Raw genomic sequence first — 19806 nt, forward strand, 5'->3', positions numbered from 1 at the left:
TATTCTTGTTCTCGACCTCCTTTTCGCTAAAAGCTGGTTGATTATCGAGCCTAACCAACCAAAATCGTTTACATTGATCTACTGTGTTCTTAAGTTTGCTGTAAAGCACAAGGCTCCTCTCAATCGCAGTGCTCTCACATACTGGGAGGAAAACATACCTTCAAGAATGGACCTGGGAAAGTCGAGATACGGTGGACCATTCACTACAGAACAAGTTGAAGACGTGAAATCAATTCTACGATTGTTTGCTATGAGCCTACCCTTGTGGTTAATGCTGTTTGCACTTGCTTTTAATCCTACATTTCTTGGCATTGCACTACAGCGTCACATTGTCAAGTTTCCTAATCTCACCACCTGCGAATCTGACATGCTTTTCTCTTTCACATACAGTGGTTATTGGTGGTCTATGATAAATATCTTGATTAATGAATTCTTTTTCTACCCGTTTTTCAGAGATAAATTTCCAAGTATTCTCAAAAGAATCGGTGTTGGTTCCTTCCTTTCTCTAGTTTTGAGTGTAGGTTATATTATTCTAGAATCCTTTCAGGTTTCTCACAGTTATGAGGCAATTGAATTGGTAAAAAGTCTTACATCTTTCGCATTGAGTGGTTTGCTGTCAAATTTTTTTCTGTGTGCAATACTCGAGTTAGTTTGTGCTCAGGCTCCATACAACATGCGAAGATTATTTGCTGTGTATATGCTTATTAATTATGTGACCGCTTCAATTGCTGGCATTTATGGAAGTGGTGAAATGCACCTAACAAATAATACAATGGTGCTAATCATGTTTGGAATCAAGGCCGCGATGAGTCTGCTTGGATTTGTCTTGTACTGCCTCCTGGCTCGCTGGTACAAGAGGAGAGTTAGAGACGAAGACTACGATGCACACAGAGTGGTGGAGGAGGTCTATGATCGATATCTAAATCCAAGCATTACTAATTAAGTAGGCAAACTATTGCATGGGTGAACGTTACATATAATTTACTTTTGATATATACACACGTAGTAAACAATATCATCATGTCACCTATATTATACTGTTTCTTTGTATTAAAGTATCAGATTAGTATTCAGTCAATACCGATATTAATTCCTTTACAATACCAAATAGTGCATGGGTAATCAGTTAGGGAGAGAAAAAAGGCCAACGGTTTCCGGCTAAGGTTTGGAAATTTGTCACAACATCTATATAGGTAGTTTGGCTATCTTATGAAAGATTCGATGTTGCTTAATATCTACACATCCTCTGCAGAGCTCAAAATTGCTAGTTTTTAGTGCCGTTTCGGTTAGGAAGAGATTTGAAGAAGATCTCACGGCTAAGGTCCAAAAATTACTGGATGCACTGTACTGTATATAACAGGAGCGTATGAAGAGGAGTATGCGACGTACTCCCACGCACATTCCATTCTACATCTCGGACTGAATTCGTCACTAACACTTGCAGTTGTATAAACTGTTAGCCATGAATTAAATTAGATGTGGACTGGAGGTACAAACTACACGTGTGTATGCTGATATCATTTTTAACTAATTAACCACTACACCTACTCACCACTTAAGATGCGGTCTGATAGTGACGTGGTATGACATACTTGTACCGAAACCTGGTTTACACTACAACTGCTACAGTTGGATACTCCTCTTCATACACTCCTGTAGTATCATCAAGGTTTGATAGCTGGTCCATTTCAAACTTGGATACCAAATCTCCAAAATATTCCATCAGAGTCTTTTGTGTTGCATCCTACAGAAGTGTACATTAACACATGTAATAACTGACGGATGTAATTATAGATTACAGTTCTAGGTAGAGCTAGTTCCAGGAATTGGACACATTAACTATTATTTATAGTGATCTCAGAAATTTGTTTGCTTTCTTATTTAAGCAATGTATATAATTATGTAGTTGTTGGCTGGTTGGGCATGCTGTGTATCAATTATTTATTAGGATATAACAATTGGTGACGAGGATTAAAGGCAACCAAACCAAGAATAATTTAATTCTATGGCCACCGCAACGATTGTGACCATTGGACCCTTCATTCCATGCGATTGGCAATCCTATATAAAATTATACTGAGAGATCGACTTAGAACTCTATTTTGTGGCAAATGGTGTCACACAGCGAGCAATGCTCCTCACATTTGTAGTCTGTCCACTTACCAACTCTTCAAGGATCTATATTGGCACCAATCAGGCCCACCGACAACCTTTGCCCAACTCTTCACACTGGAACAAAAACACCAGCTGACTCCTTCTGTGATAGTGCAGCGATTAAAATTCAATATGAGAATTCAGCAACAATTAAGGAAGACAGTCAGCGATTACGACTGCACAGTATACAGCAATTACGGAGATACCAGGTCGTCCGACAATTTATCACTAAACATATAAACTTTTGTCGCACAAACTTACTTCGACACTTCTACTACAATCGTCTGCCTATATAGACTTTGGAATAGCCTACCTTCAATAGATACTTCACTCTCAAGTCAAACAATCAAGAAACAAATCAAGGAATTCATGTGGCTGTAATTTAGGCTAAATTTTGACCCTGCATGTTTCATTTAAAATGTCCCTGCAACAGGTGCCAATTTGGTTTAATTATGTGATTATGGCAACCTGTCTCTACAGGCTTGCCATCAACATTACTAAGTCAGTGCTACATGCATACATCATGTATTTTGTCCTTAATGCTGAAAAATCGATGAAAAATGTTACCGGATTGTCTAGTTTGGAAGTTCGAAAAGTACTGTTGCCAGACACTATGCTCACATTCGATAGAGCTATATAGTTGGAGCAAAAGTAGTATATTATTGTGGAAGTGGACACAGGAGTGGGCCTCATGGTCATCCAGAAGATGGAAGAAACTCAACTATAAAATTAAAGTTGGGGATATATGCGATGCCGCAGATGGATTACAACCGGAAAACTCGAAGATAAAAGCTCTGAGAGATGTTGAATGTTTTTTTAGGTTTGTTAAACTATTACGGGAAATTTATCCCTAACTTGTCCACTCTGTTAGCACCTCTTTTGATGTTTTGTATGATGGTGAGGAATCGATAAAAACCCTGGAAGAGTTAGTGCACCATTGTGATATTTGTCACATGCAGATCAAGGAACCTTCCTCCTGGCATGTCGCCCCAATCCAACCTTAGGAATGGCAGTGCAGCTGCTATAGACTAGTATAGTATTATGCTCATAATGTATACTCTGACAGACAAATTAAAACAGAAGAAAGATCGAACTGGTGGAGCAAACGGATGCATGCAGTATACCTATAATTATAATTATATACACACTGAAAACTGAAAAATATGCTTCTATCAAAATGGTCCCTCATAAACATCTAAACTGCATCACATAATTAAACTCCATAAAATAGATTTATGAAAATGTTGCTATAATAATGTAAAATGATTATGCCCACAGGACTAGGAAGGATGAGTGAGTGGTGGGGAAATGGGCAACAATTATCATTACATGCGTCAATAATATGGATGGATTGCCTGAATAAAATCTACCACATGTCTTATAAATCACTACATATACCGCGGTAAATAAATTATCATGATCATAAAGAAAATATGCGACTACCGACTCGCAAAAAGAAGTGAGGTGCTCCTCCACCACACAACAAAGAAAGAGCAATTATAATTATGACCCCTAATTTTGAAATCTTGGTGTTGTAATGGTGAACGAGGAGGCGAGAATTGGGCTTGAAAAGATTCCCGTCTTTACTTTTTTTCTATAAAACCTCTATGGTGTTGAAACTATTGGAGGAGGTTGGAACAGCACTCCCTCAGAGTTGCACCCAGACGAAGCTGGAACTGATTCAACAGGTTAATTGCTGTGAAGGAAGAAGAGATACTGAAAGAGTTGCCAATGAGAAGCAAGCTCAAATTGACACGAACAAAGTACTGCACTTGGAGGAAATTGAACGAAGGGATGTTGGAATCAATCATTTAAAGATAATTATCTGGTCAAGTAAATGAAACATTGATCGTCTTCAAGCTGAGAAACGAGAGCAAGTTTGTGGACTGGAAAGAACTGACCACTCTCCAAAGGGGCGCCGTTGCCCCTATCAACACCTTCGCTTATGAATCGTATGTAAGCTTCTATCATATACTATATCCGTAAGGTACTTAACGCATAAGCGTGCATCACCCATTTGGGTGTTTAGTTTCGTAAATGAATTCGAAATTAATCTGGAAAATAAGCCTAATGTTGGATATGGTAATTAGGACACATGCTTCAGATGGCCACAATATTTACTGTATTATTTTAGGCTACACTGTATGCATGTACGTATAGTCATTGTGTATTATAGCTCAGGGCTACATCTACTGTATGTATAGTTCTGAGCAATTGTACGGCAATGTGAGCTTTTGTCCTATACTATATCTGTAAAGCTACTTAACGCATAAGCGTGCACTCATCCATTTAGGTGTTTAGTTTCGTGACACATGCTTCAGTTTTGCTTCAGTTTGCTGTATTATTTTAGGCTATGAATTCAAACTAATCTGTATTAGTGAAATTGAGCCTATAGTGTTGGATATGGTTTGGACACATGCTTCAGTTTTGCTTCAGTTTGCTGTATTATTTTAGGCTACACTGTATGCATGTACGTATACATGTAGTCATTGTGTATTATAGCTCAGGGCTACACCTACTGTACAACTCTGAGCAATTGTACGTCAATTCATAGCTCAATTCATTGTCATGGCTTTAGTTTTCCCAACCTCCCTCGTCTCAGGGTTGTGAGTTTTTAGAGCCCCCGCCCCTAACGAGTACAAACTGGTGGTGGAAGGTCTGGTACCAATATCACTACGAACTGCTCAAGTCAGTCAGTATATATAAGTACTAACTAATAAATGGTAATACGTTTTACTTATTAAACATAGCTTGGTCTTGGAAATGATTATATGTAAAGTGTGTGTTTGTGTTCATAGGTTACTGAGATTGCTATATAAGCTGATGACAGCGTATTGGTTACTGAGATTGCTATAAGCTGATGACAGCGTATATTCGCCTGGTGCATGGTGATTCAGAATGAAGTGATAATTCAATTTAAATTCAACATGCAAAACATTTTTATGCGGATCATGAAGTTACCCAAGACATAAGCTAGTTTTCTTTAGATCTAGATATACTTGAATTTGTATATAGAAGTACAAGTGTATGTGAAATAATAGTAGAGAGTTTTTTTGTTTTTTTTTTTTTTTTGACAATTTGGCAAAGCCAGGATACAATAAAAATAGCAGAAGCTAATAAGTTAGTACCCTAAAAAAATATATATATATATATATACACATGTATATATATATAATTATATATATATAGTGTAACTACCTATTCAAAGAATGCTAAGTACTACAGGGTCATTAAGCATAGATTTATAATTTTAAGGGAGTACAAGTGCTGATTATAAGTTCACAATTTGCCATAATCCTGTTCCACAGTTCAATGGTCCTTGGGAAAAAGGAGTTACTATGGACCGATGTTCTGCATGATACTGGAGTCAGAGACAGATTGTTGAGAGTGGGCATGGCAGGAGAGAGCTCCAATAACGTCTGTATGTATTATTATGATACAGCATTATGCTGTGTCAAAATACTATTTCCCTGTTGAAAGCATGATCTTGTTGTTGAGTGTTGTTGTCAATTCATTTTCGTTGTTTACAGAGTACGTACAACTACATCTATTGTTTATATTTCGATGTTATTGACACTGTACGCTTAACTATACACCTGTCCCCTCAATTCATTTTCGTTGTTTACAGAGTACGTAGAACTACATCTATTGTTTATAATTATTTCAATGTTATTCTAACTTGTTGACACTCAGTGGCGGATCCAGAGGTAGTTCGTTGGGTTCGTACGAACTACCCTTCCACTAAGTTGATACTTTATATTTAATACACCTGGCTTGCTAGCTAGCTAGTAGCTTACTGTCATGACAATAGGGTACAAAGTTCTCTCTGCATAATGTGAGGGTGGGGCTGGTACTCTCTGCATAATATGAGGGTGGGGCTGGCTATATTGACTCATCCAGCCACGTGGTCGCAGTGATAAGCCTGGCCATGAATCCTAACAAAAGGTCTAGATTGCAACCCTCCATTGACTCCTGGTTTAAGAAGAGTAAAGTTTCAGGTAAGGGAGAGTTCATGGCACTGCATACTGAATGATAGACACTGTATAGATTAATTATAATTGCTATAATAATAAACTAGTGTTCAAGCTGGCGCTGTGCTAATGCCTCTCGCCATGTTTTTGCTTTCGCTCAAAAGTATTAGAGTGTTATCTATAATGAATTTTATATTAAAGTTAGCTTATCTATATAAAGTCACTGAGAAGAAAAGACTTATTTACATGCATCTATTGTAAGTTATTATTTTTTGTATTATGTGGCTTACCAGGACATCAAGAAAGAAGAAAATTGATTCTTCCAGGATCTGTAGTTCAGTGTATATAATATCTAAGAAGAAAAGACCTGTGTACATGCATATTGTTATCTATATTGTTATATGGTAGTGTTTTGTGGCTTACCAGGCCCTCAAGACAAAGATGATTCTGCCAGGAGGATCTGGATCTGGATCTTGGATACCGTATAGCGCGAAATTTTCGAGGGGCTTAATTTTCGTGGATTTCGTGGGTAGCAATCCTACACGAAAATTAAGTCCACGAAAATCGTTCTTTACCTGCTATAACGTGCAAGATTTAAAGGCGTGGCTTCCGGTAAGCAGTCATTCCGCGAACATTGTGCAACGAAAATACTTTTAGAGGCCAATCCACGAAATATAAGTGCCTCGAAAATTTCGCGCTATACGGTATTATTTTCTCACACATGGGGAATGAGCGCGCATGCGCATTACATCCACAGGAATAATTAAAGGGTGTGTCCAAAGAGATCAATTTTACAAATGGCTACTGTACTGCTAGCTAGCTGTTTTAACAGATATTTTCTGAGTATTGTAGCTAACAAAAAGCTAGCGCTTTAGTGCAAGGCTAACTCATATGTTGAATAGAAAGTTTGTGCGGACAGATGATGCTATGAAAGATTCTGAAGAGACTGCAACAGCCTTCAATGTGAGTCAAACTAGCCATAACTCGAGAAAGAAGCTTTAGTTTGCTAATCCACGAATCAAAATCCAAGAGAACGTGGCTAGAAGCCTATAGAAGCTGTTAGTTTTCGTCGCATTGTAACCGTTGAGCAGTTATAGCTGGAATACACACACACACACACAGACAGACACACACACAGTCAGCTTTACCGTATCCCTCGTGCGGCTACGCCTCGAGGCATAATTATATTGACTAATATAATAATCTAGATGATGCGTCAAGTCTACAGCCAGTCTCCTCTTCAAGAGAACCACCAGCCACCATCGTCTCTCCTCCAGTCATCAACGTCTCTCCTCCAGTCACAACCATCTCTCCTCCAGTCACAACTATCTCTCTACTGAAACCACCAGCCACCTCCATCACCCCTCCGTGTTCATCGAAGCAAGCAACGAGATCTTCCGCTGAGGATCAGCCAATGGACATTGGTTGCTCTCCTGAAAGAGAAGAAAGTGCAATCACTATCCCAGAGCATGAGAATGGCTTTGCCTTGTGTTCTTTCAGATATTATAATAATTGTTTTTGTTGAAGGGGAATGTGGTTAATTAATGGGCGTGGCATGTAAAAGGGGGCGTGGTCAGCCAAAAATTTCGGCGCTACGCGCCGAGTGACACTTCTGGTCCGTGGGAAAAGAACCCCCCTTCCCTAAATCCTGGATCCGCCCCTGACACTGTACGCTTAACTATACACTTGTCCCCTTTGAATACGTATTAGTAAAACCAGTAGGTTTTACATAGGATTGGCAGTGGGTTTGCCCGTGTTTAGCAATATTTCAATTATTTTGACTCATGTTCAAACTGTTCTATCTCTGCAGGGAAAGGCCACATCAAGAAACTGGCTGAACAGATAGTTTATTTAGCCTTTTCTCTCTTTGTATCTCTCATTTCATAATCCATAAACATTTTAATGAATGAATATTTTCATTTTAAAAATTGCACTATTTCAACGTTTCACCGCTCTTTGTCTGACTGACTAAGTAAGTAAGTAAGTAAGTAAGTGAGTAAGTAAGTAAGTTTCTTGCCCAGCATTTACTCCAAGTACAGCCATCTCCAGGACATTCTGCACAGGGTTTCCAAACGACTACAACCTGGATTACAAAGCGCTTCTTCAGATTTGCGATTGCTTCCACGAGGCAGATGACCTCTCAGTCTCTATTTCTCTTACCTAGACAATTCCGCCATCTTTAATGACTCAGCAATTGCGTTGTGGCCAATAATAATAGATAGGCGTGGCTAATAAACCGTGCGCCTAAAATCAGTGCAGCAGTGCTTTTCCAGAGCCTGAGGTGTTCCTTTTCTTCACACTGTTCAGCTCTAGCTCCCTTTCTCTGACAGGCATGCTATATGCACTGGCTAGATATCATGCTCTTAAAATGGCTGTCATTTAATACTGATTCGCAAATTCAACATAGGGTCTAATTATCAAGCAATAAATTATTACTCATTATACTATAATTATTAGTCCAGAGATATTCGAGAAGATATCTGATTAGTCCTGTCTTCTCTTCTTGTACTGCCTCTTGACGTTCCACTTATGCATGTCATGATACGTAAACTGTACTGAAAAAGAAAGGGAATCCGACTAGAAAAACATTTGCAATGTGAAAAATTGCTAGGATTGGCCAGGGGAACCACAAAAAAGCGTGGGAACAAGAAATCAGACAAGAGCATAACTCCAATCCGTTACAACGTCATGAACATGTACAATACATAGTATATTAAATAATAGACTGTGTTCCAGATCCACCTATCAGCTTCCATCCACCACATCATTCCATGCAGTCACCAGTACGGTCTGTGCATGTATAGGGATTGGTCATCACTCCACCAGTAAAAATTGCGTGGCATATTGGCTGGGAAAACATGGGAAAACTACCAGTATACATGTGATTGACGTTGTAACGGATTGGAGTTATGCTCTTGTCTGATTTCTTGTTCCCACGCTTTTTTGTGGTTCCCCTGGCCAATCCTAGCAATTTTTCACATTGCAAATGTTTTTCTAGTCGGATATATATATATATAGCGTTACAGCAGCGCTATTGTATAGAGGTTAAGCAGATCTAGCTTGCTAAGTGTACAGAAAAAAAATGAGCTGTAAATACAGAGTGAGAAAGTTCTACTCAAAGGGAGCCTACCTTGTGCTAGCTTGGACACTGCTTGTGAGTGCTGCAGCTAGTGTTGGCTATAGCTTAATCCTATCGGTTTCTACCGACTATTCAGATTGGCTAAGTGCAATACCACTGTCGTTATTTCTATTCCTAACGTTTTTTCTCGGATTACTAGCCAATTACAAGCTTCAAGATTACACAATAATAAGGATCGGAACTATCACCCTATTTTTTGTAACAATGATTATCAGCGTATACGTCCTAATCCTAGGTTCTGGGCTAGAACACCGCTTTGAAAAGTACACACTTCTCAATGAAATCGTATTCTGTATAGTGGTGTGTGTGTTGTTGGTGGCGCTGACATGTTTTGTCTGCACACTACAACTAGGCCTGGATCAGATGCCTGATGCTTCGTCTTCTAGCATCACTAGTTTTATCGCTTGGTATGTGTTCAGTATAAGTGCTGGCTTTTGGATTGGGGAGTCTTTGTATGTTGTCTTGAAGGATAATTGTTTCGGATTAGTTGAAGATTTAGTAAGTGTTGCCCAGCTTTATAGTCTGTGTGCTGCTTTATTTGCAAGTCTTATTCTTGTTCTCGACCTCCTTTTCGCTAAAAGCTGGTTGATTATCGAGCCTAACCAACCAAAATCGTTTACATTGATCTACTGTGTTCTTAAGTTTGCTGTAAAGCACAAGGCTCCTCTCAATCGCAGTGCTCTCACATACTGGGAGGAAGACATACCTTCAAGAATGGACCTGGGAAAGGCGAGATATGGTGGACCATTCACTACAGAACAAGTTGAAGACGTGAAATCAATTCTACGATTGTTTGCTATGAGCCTACCCTTGTGGTTAATGCTGTTTGCACTTGCTTTTAATCCTACATTTCATGGCATTGCACTACAGCATCACATTGTCAAGTTTCCTAATCTCACCACCTGCGAATCTGACATGCTTTTCTCTTTCACATACAGTGGTTATTGGTGGTCTATGATCAATATCCTGGTTAATGAATTCTTTTTCTACCCGCTTTTCAGAGATAAATTTCCAAGTATTCTCAAAAGAATCGGTGTTGGTTCCTTCCTTTCTCTAGTTTTGAGTGTAGGTTATATTATTCTAGAATCCTTTCAGATTTCTTACAGTTATGAGGCAATCGAATTGGTAAAAAGTCTTACATCTTTCGCATTGAGTGGTTTGCTGTCAAATTTTTTTCTGTGTGCAATACTCGAGTTAGTTTGTGCTCAGGCCCCATACAACATGCGAAGATTATTTGCTGTGTATATGCTTATTAATTATGTGACCGCTTCAATTGCTGGCATTTATGGAAGTGGTGAAATACACCTAACAAATAATACAATGGTGCTAATCATGTTTGGAATCAAGGCCGCTATGAGTCTGCTTGGATTTGTCTTGTACTGCCTCCTGGCTCGCTGGTACAAGAGGAGAGTTAGAGACGAGGACTACAATGCACACAGAGTGGTGGAGGAGGTCTATGATCGATATCTAAATCCAAGCATTACTAATTAAGTAGGCGAACGTTACATATATATATTTATTGTAATTTACTTTTGATACACACGCAGTAAACAATATCATCATATCACCTATATTATACTGTTTCAAGTATCAGATTAGTATTCAGTCAATACCGATATTAATTCCTAATACAATACCAAATCCTTGAACTTACTACAAGTAGTATTAATGAAAAGCAGTAAATAAATGTAGTGCATGACTGCATGTGGTATGTTATAATAATGCTATGTATGACACACTTAGCACACCTATACAGTAGAGAGTAGAATACCAAAAATGTGTGAGTAGTTGTACTTAAATGTAAATATCTTATGATTGGAAGAAAATCTGCTGATACCATTGCTAGGTGAATGAATAAGCTACAACATATTCAAAAGTGCTTCCATGACAACATAAGGTGGACCCTCCTCCATTCTATGCGATTGGTAATCCTATATATACTGAGAGACTTAGAACTCTATTTTGTGGCAAATGGTATCACACAGCGAGCAACGCTCCTCACAATTTCTAGTCCGTCCACTTACCAATTCTTCAAGGTTCTATATTGGCACCAATCAGACCCACTGACAAAACCTTTGCCCAACTCGTCACACTGGTACAAAAACACCAACACTTGGCTGACTCCTTCTGCAATAGTGCAGCAATTCAAGTTCAATACGAGAATTCAGCAACAAGGGAGACAGTCAGCGATTACGAAAGACTGCACAGTACTGCAATTATGGAGATAGATCTACCGACTAGTTGTCCGACAATTTATCACTAAAACATAACTTTTGCCGCACAAACTTACTCCGACACTTCTACTACAATCGTTTGCCTAGACTTTGGAATAGCCTACCTTCAATAGATACTTCACTCTCAAGTCAAACAATCAAGAAACAAATCAAGGAATTCATGTGGCTGCAATTTAGGCTAAATTTTGACCCTGTGCTTGTTTCATTTAAAATGTCCCTGCAACAAGTGCCAACTTTAATTATGTGATTATGGCAACCTGTCTCTAACAGGCTTGCCATCAGCATTACTAAGTCAGTGCTACATGCATACATCATGTATTTTGTCCTTAATGCTGAAAAATCATATTGAATTGATGAAAAATTTTACGGGATTGTCTAGTTTGTGAAGTTCGAAAAGTACTGTTGCCAGACACTATGCTCACATTCGATAGAGCTATATACCTGCAGCAAAAGTAGTATATTGTGAAAGTGGACACAGGAGTGGGCCTCATGGTCAGCCTGAAGATCGAAGAAACCGCTCAACTAGAAAAGTTGGGGATATATGCGGTACCGCAGATGGATTACAACCGGAAAACTCGAAGATAAAAGCTCTGAGAGATGTTGAATGTTTTTTTAGGTTTGTTAAACTATTACGGGAAATTTATCCCTAACTTGTCCACTCTGTTAGCACCTCTTTTTTGATGTTTTGTATGATGGTGAGGAATCGATAAAAACCCTGGAAGAGTTAGTGCCACCATTGTGATATTTGTCACATGCAGATCAAGGAACCTTCCTCCTGGCATGTCACCACAATCCAATCTTGGGAATGGCAGTGCAGCCGCTATAGACTAGTATAGTATATGCTCATAATGTATACTCTGACAGACAAATTAAAACAGAAGAAAGAACTGGTGGAGCAAACGGATGCATGCAGTATACCTATAATAATTATGTGGACTGGAAGAACTGACCACTCTCCAAAGGGGTTACCCCTATCAACACCTTTGCTTATGAATCGTATGTAAGGTTCTATCATACTATATCCGTAAAGCTACTTAATGCATAAGCGTGCGCTCACCCACTTGGGTGTTTAGTTTCGTGAATGAATTCAAACTAATCTGTATTAGTGAAATTGAGCCTAATGTTGGATATGGTAATTAGGACACATGCTTCAGTTGGCCAATATTTACTGTATTATTTTAGGCTACACTGTATGCATGTACGTATAGTCATTGTGTATTATAGCTCAGGGCTACACCTATACTGTATGTATAGTTCTGAGCAATTGTACGTCAATTCAGTCATAGCTCAATTCATTGTAATGGCTTTAGTTTTCCCAAGTACCCCTCTCGTCTCAGGATTGTGAGTTTTTTGGAGCCCCCACCCCTAACGAGTACAAACTGGTAGTGGAAGGTCTGACACCAATATCACTACGAACTACTCAAATCAGTCAGTAAGTATATTAACTATACATAATAAATGGTGATAGCTACGTTAAACATAGCTTGGTCTTGGAAATGATTATATGTAAAGTGTGTGTGTTTGTGTGCGTATAGGTTACTGAGATTGCTATTATAAGCTGGTGACAGTGTATTTGCCTGATGCATGCCATGGTGATTCAGCATGCATACAGAACATTTTTATGCAGATCATGAAGTTACCCAAAATTCATAAGCTAGTTTTCTTTATAGTGATCTAGAATGAATTTGAATTTGTGTATTATAGGAGTACAATTAGTGTATTGAAAATAGTATCATGACACAGTCATAATACTATTTCACTGTCGAAAGCATGATCTTGTTGTTGTGCAGTCAGTTCATTTTCATTGTTTACAGAGTACGTAGAACTACATCTATCGTTTTTTTATTTCAAAGTCAGTTATTCTAACTTGTTGACACTGTATGCTTAACTATACACCTGTCCCCTTTTATCATTACTGAATACGTATATATATAATAGCGTTACAGCAGCGCTATTGTAGAAGTTAAGCAGATCTAGCTTGCTCAGTGTACAGAAAAAAAATGAGCTGTAAGTACAGAGTGAGAAAGTTCTACTCAAAGGGAGCCTACCTTGTGCTAGCTTGGACACTGCTTGTGAGTGCTGCAGCTAATGCTAGCTATAGCTTAATCCATTCGGTTTCTACAGACTATCCAGATTGGCTAGGTACAATACCACTGTCGTTGTTTCTGCTCCTAACATTTTGTCTCGGATTGCTAGCCAATTACAAGCTTCAAGATTACACAATAATAAGGATCGGAGTTGTCACCCTATTTTTTGTAACAATGGTTTCCAGCATATACGTCCTAATCCTAGGTTCTGGGCTAGAACACCGCTTTGAAAAATACAGACTTCTTAATGAAGTCTTACTTTGTATAGTAGGGTGTGTGTTGTTGGTGGCGCTGATATGTTTTGTCTGCACACTACAACTAGGCCTGGATCAGATGCCTGATGCTTCGTCTTCTAGCATCACTAGTTTTATTGCCTGGTATGTGTTCAGTATAAGTGCTGGCTTTTGGATTGGGGAGTCTTTGTATTTTGTCTTGAAGGATAATTGTTTCGGATTAGTTGAAGATTTAGTAAGTGTTACCCAGCTTTATAGTCTGTGTGCTGCTTTATTTGCAAGTCTTATTCTTGTTCTCGACCTCCTTTTCGCTAAAAGCTGGTTGATTATCGAGCCTAACCAACCAAAATCGTTTACATTGATCTACTGTGTTCTTAAGTTTGCTGTAAAGCACAAGGCTCCTCTCAATCGCAGTGCTCTCACATACTGGGAGGAAAACATACCTTCAAGAATGGACCTGGGAAAGTCGAGATACGGTGGACCATTCACTACAGAACAAGTTGAAGACGTGAAATCAATTCTACGATTGTTTGCTATGAGCCTACCCTTGTGGTTAATGCTGTTTGCACTTGCTTTTAATCCTACATTTCTTGGCATTGCACTACAGCGTCACATTGTCAAGTTTCCTAATCTCACCACCTGCGAATCTGACATGCTTTTCTCTTTCACATACAGTGGTTATTGGTGGTCTATGATAAATATCTTGATTAATGAATTCTTTTTCTACCCGTTTTTCAGAGATAAATTTCCAAGTATTCTCAAAAGAATCGGTGTTGGTTCCTTCCTTTCTCTAGTTTTGAGTGTAGGTTATATTATTCTAGAATCCTTTCAGGTTTCTCACAGTTATGAGGCAATTGAATTGGTAAAAAGTCTTACATCTTTCGCATTGAGTGGTTTGCTGTCAAATTTTTTTCTGTGTGCAATACTCGAGTTAGTTTGTGCTCAGGCTCCATACAACATGCGAAGATTATTTGCTGTGTATATGCTTATTAATTATGTGACCGCTTCAATTGCTGGCATTTATGGAAGTGGTGAAATGCACCTAACAAATAATACAATGGTGCTAATCATGTTTGGAATCAAGGCCGCGATGAGTCTGCTTGGATTTGTCTTGTACTGCCTCCTGGCTCGCTGGTACAAGAGGAGAGTTAGAGACGAAGACTACGATGCACACAGAGTGGTGGAGGAGGTCTATGATCGATATCTAAATCCAAGCATTACTAATTAAGTAGGCAAACTATTGCATGGGTGAACGTTACATATAATTTACTTTTGATATATACACACGTAGTAAACAATATCATCATGTCACCTATATTATACTGTTTCTTTGTATTAAAGTATCAGATTAGTATTCAGTCAATACCGATATTAATTCCTTTACAATACCAAATAGTGCATGGGTAATCAGTTAGGGAGAGAAAAAAGGCCAACGGTTTCCGGCTAAGGTTTGGAAATTTGTCACAACATCTATATAGGTAGTTTGGCTATCTTATGAAAGATTCGATGTTGCTTAATATCTACACATCCTCTGCAGAGCTCAAAATTGCTAGTTTTTAGTGCCGTTTCGGTTAGGAAGAGATTTGAAGAAGATCTCACGGCTAAGGTCCAAAAATTACTGGATGCACTGTACTGTATATAACAGGAGCGTATGAAGAGGAGTATGCGACGTACTCCCACGCACATTCCATTCTACATCTTGGACTGAATTCGTCACTAACACTTGCAGTTGTATAAACTGTTAGCCATGAATTAAATTAGATGTGGACTGGAGGTACAAACTACACGTGTGTATGCTGATATCATTTTTAACTAATTAACCACTACACCTACTCACCACTTAAGATGCGGTCTGATAGTGACGTGGTATGACATACTTGTACCGAAACCTGGTTTACACTACAACTGCTACAGTTGGATACTCCTCTTCATACACTCCTGTAGTATCATCAAGGTTTGATAGCTGGTCCATTTCAAACTTGGATACCAAATCTCCAAAATATTCCATCAGAGTCTTTTGTGTTGCATCCTACAGAAGTGTACATTAACACATGTAATAACTGACGGATGTAATTATAGATTGTAGTTCTAGGTAGAGCTAGTTCCAGGAATTGGACACATGTAACTATTATTTAATGGTATAGTGATCTCAGAAATTGGTTTGCTTTCTTATGTATATAATTATGTTGTAGTTGTTAGCTGGTTGGGCATGCTGTGTATCAATTATTTATTAGGATATAACAATTGGTGACGAGGATTAAAGGCAACCAAACCAAGAATAATTTAATTCTATGGCTACCGCAACGATTGTGACCATTGGACCCTTCATTCCATGCGATTGGCAATCCTATATATATACTGAGAGATTGACTTAGAACTCTGTTTTGTGGCAAATGGTGTCACACAGCGAGCAAGGCTCCTCACAATTTGTAGTCCGTCCACTTACCAACTCTTCAAGGATCTATATTGGCACCAATCAGGCCCACCGACAAAACCTTTGCCCAACTCATCACACTGGTACAAAAACACCAACACTTGGCTGACTCCTTCTGCAATAGTGCAGAGATTCAAGTTCAATACGAGAATTCAGCAACAATTAAGGGAGACAGTCAGCGATTACGAAAGACTGCACAGTACTGCAATTATGGAGATATCAGGTTGTTTGAGAATTTATCACTAAAACATAACTTTTGTCGCACAAACTTACTCCGACACTTCTACTACAATCGTCTGCCTATATAGACTTTGGAATAGCCAACCTTCAATAGATACTTCACCCTCAAGTCAAACAATCAAGAAACAAATCAAGGAATTCATGTGGCTGCAATTTAGGCTAAATTTGACCCTGCATGTTTCATTTCAACTATAAAAATTTTGTGATTATGGCAACCTGTCTCTACAGGCTTGCCACATGCAGCATTACAAAGTCAGTGCGATGAAAAATGTTATGGGATCGTCTACTCAGGTAGGTTAAGGCATAATTATTAACTAAAGATAAGTGACATAAATAGTATAATTAATGAAGTGCCTTGTCATTGTGAAATGGCATCATCAATGCATGTTTTTGCTCTTGAATTATATCTTATACGTAGAAAGGATCAGTATGATAACATCGTTGCCATGGTTACTGGCATGTTGTGTGCGTTACCTGTGACCATTTATTTTAAACAACTCTTTTCAGAATGCAGCCTCCAATACACAATTTCATGACTCCATCTTAGTATCAAAAGAAAGGTCTTACTATAGTACAGTAGGAACTATGCTAGTATTTAGGGCTGCTTTCATGTATTTTGTACAGTATGCATATGAATGATTAATTTTCTCCATTTTTCAGCATTTTTATCAATTAAGTTACTGTAATCTGAGCTAGAATGACCTCATACCAAATACTAACCTTTTTTCTATTAGATATCACCAATAGCTTTCTTTTGGTAGTAATATCGCTTTGTATAAAGTAGTATTGGAGGCTGCATTTCTAAAATGTTATCAGTTTAAGGTCAGTCATTTTTGGTCACAGCTAACGCACACAGCAAGATAGTAAGTTCACTAACCATGGTAATAGTGTTATCAAATTAATGGTATTTATGCCCACAATACATTTTGGGTGAAAAAAGGTACTATTGTCAAGATATTATACAATAAATCTGAGTTGTATACAGTACACTTCATCTTCAATTTAATGCTGTTTTGCAAAAAAGCTGCCTTAACCTACCTGAGTAGTTTGGAAGTTCGAAAAGTACTGTTCCAGACACTATACTCACATTCGATGTGGGCCTCATGCATGCATGGTCATCCAGAAGATGGAAGAAACTCAACTATAAAAGTTGGGGATAATTATATGCGGTGCCGCAGATGGATTACAACCAGAAAACTCGAAGATAAAAGCTCTGAGAGATGTTGAATGTTTTTTAGGTTTGTTAAACTATTATGGGAAATTTATAACTTGTCCACTCTGTTAGCACCTCTTTCGATGTTTTGTATGATGGCAAGGAATCGATGAAAACCCTGGAAGAGTTAGTGCCACCATTGTGATTTTTGCCACATGCATGCAGATCAAGGAACCTTCCTCCTGGCATGTCGCCCCAATCCAACCTTGGGAATGGCATGAGCGTCCATGGGCTCGGGTATTTACATATTGATTATTCTGTAGTAGTTTAACAAGCCTAAAAAAGCATTCAACTTGGTGTGGCACTTTTTAAACGCATTTTTATGTTTGAGAGGTGGGTGTGCATGCATGGGTACCTGTATTAGCCGTGGTGATGGAGAGTGCACCCGCTAGACTAGTATACCGTAATTGATGTAATTACAGCGCCAGAAAAAATTAATTCCACTTTTCTGAGTGGCGCATCTTTAGAGCACAAAAAATTGCGTTCAACCCAAGTTGGCACCTAAATTATGGTGGCGCTTATGTTCAACAGCTGGTATAGAATTTGTAGAGAAAATGGGCGTGGTCTAGCTCACTTTCTGACTTGTAAACAACATTTATTGACTGTAGCTATGGGTTAGACAACTGTTTAGAAGTGAAGGAAGTCAAAGATGCAGGATGATTGTCTTGATGTCTCAAACAAGCCTTTTTATAAGCGCCAGAAAAAAATAATTCCAACAACGGTTGGCGCTTTTTTAGGACCTAAAAAACTATGCTGATGCTGACGTGGCTCTTAAATTATGGTGGCGCTGTAATTACATCAATTTTACGGTAGTATATGCTCTTAATGTATATATATACTCTGACAAATTAAAACAGGAAATGGTGGAGCAAACGGATGTAGTATGCATACCTATATACACACTGAAAACTGAAAAATATGTTTCTGTCATATGGACCCTCATAAACGTCTAAACTGCATCACATAAAGAATGCCAACTAGCCAGTGTTGTGAGTAAGTTGTCTGAAAGGTTAGTGAGGCTTCAGCCCAAACTGGTGGGTGTTTGTGGTCAGCATAAACGTCTAAACTGCATCACATAAAGAATGCCAACTAGCCAGTGTTGTGAGTAAGTTGTCTGAAAGGTTAGTGAGGCTTCAGCCCAAACTGGTGGGTGTTTGTGGTCAGCAGTGAGTGGGTGTTGTCCCACGCTCCTTAAAAAGAGTTTCAGATTCTCAAAATAGATATGGATGGATTGCCTGAATAAAATCTATACCACATGTCTAGTCGGGGATGACTATACACTGTGATAAATCACTACATACCAGGGTAATTATAAATTATCATGATCATAAAGCAAATATGCGACTACCGATTCACAAAAAGAAGTGAGGTGCTTCACCACCACACAACAAAGAAAGAGTAATTATAATTATGACCCCTAATTTTGAAATCTTGGTGTTGTAACGGTGAACGAGGAGGCGAGAATTGGGCTTGAAAAGATTCCCTAAACGATTGGAGGAGGTTGAAGCAGCACTCCCTCAGAGCTGCACCCAGACGAAGCTGGAACTGGTTCAACAGGTTAATTGCTGTGAAGGAAGAAGAGATACAGCAAGTTGCTGAAAGAGTTGCCAATGAGAAGCAAGCTGAAATTGATGCAAATAAAGTACTGCACTTGGAGGAAATTGAACGAAGGGATGTTGGAATCAATCATCTTCAGAGAGAATTATCTGCATGGTCAAGTACTAAATGAAACATCGATCGTCTTCAAGCTGAGAAACGAGAGTAAGTTTGTGGACTGGAAGAACTGACCACTCTCTAGCAAGAGCACTTAATTGGAAGTTCAACGCAAAGAAATTAATCATCTCTCCATGCAGTTCAGTGAGGTCTCGTGAGGAGGGAGTCTCTTATGCATACGTGCATGTATAGTGGTGTCTGCCTCTATATGTATACGTACGTATATGTACGTATTGTCTTGTACAAATGTCATGGTTGAGTGTGCTTTTGCACGGTTGCCGTTGTTTAGGAATGATAGTTATGAAAATGTATAAATGATTACGCCCACAGAAAAGATGAGTGAGTGGGGAAATGGGCAACAATTATCATTACATGCATCAATAATAAT

The 19806-nt window shown here is 38.6% G+C and overlaps 2 long non-coding RNA genes across 2 annotated transcripts; one reads left to right on the forward strand and one right to left on the reverse strand.

The window, feature by feature from the left end:
• Positions 1-1363: 1363 nt before the first annotated feature.
• Positions 1364-16675, reverse strand: LOC135338990 (uncharacterized). The gene is made up of 3 exons (XR_010395812.1): positions 16265-16675; positions 15656-15847; positions 1364-1744 (listed from the first exon to the last, which is right to left on the reverse strand). It is a non-coding gene; the product is annotated as an uncharacterized LOC135338990 (long non-coding RNA).
• On the forward strand, positions 6834-8090 carry LOC135338989 (uncharacterized). The gene is made up of 2 exons (XR_010395811.1): positions 6834-7088; positions 7248-8090. It is a non-coding gene; the product is annotated as an uncharacterized LOC135338989 (long non-coding RNA).
• Positions 16676-19806: the final 3131 nt, after the last annotated feature.

The sequence above is a fragment of the Halichondria panicea genome, chromosome 7 (genome assembly GCF_963675165.1).
Source record: "Halichondria panicea chromosome 7, odHalPani1.1, whole genome shotgun sequence".
Taxonomy (NCBI): Eukaryota; Metazoa; Porifera; class Demospongiae; order Suberitida; family Halichondriidae; genus Halichondria; species Halichondria panicea.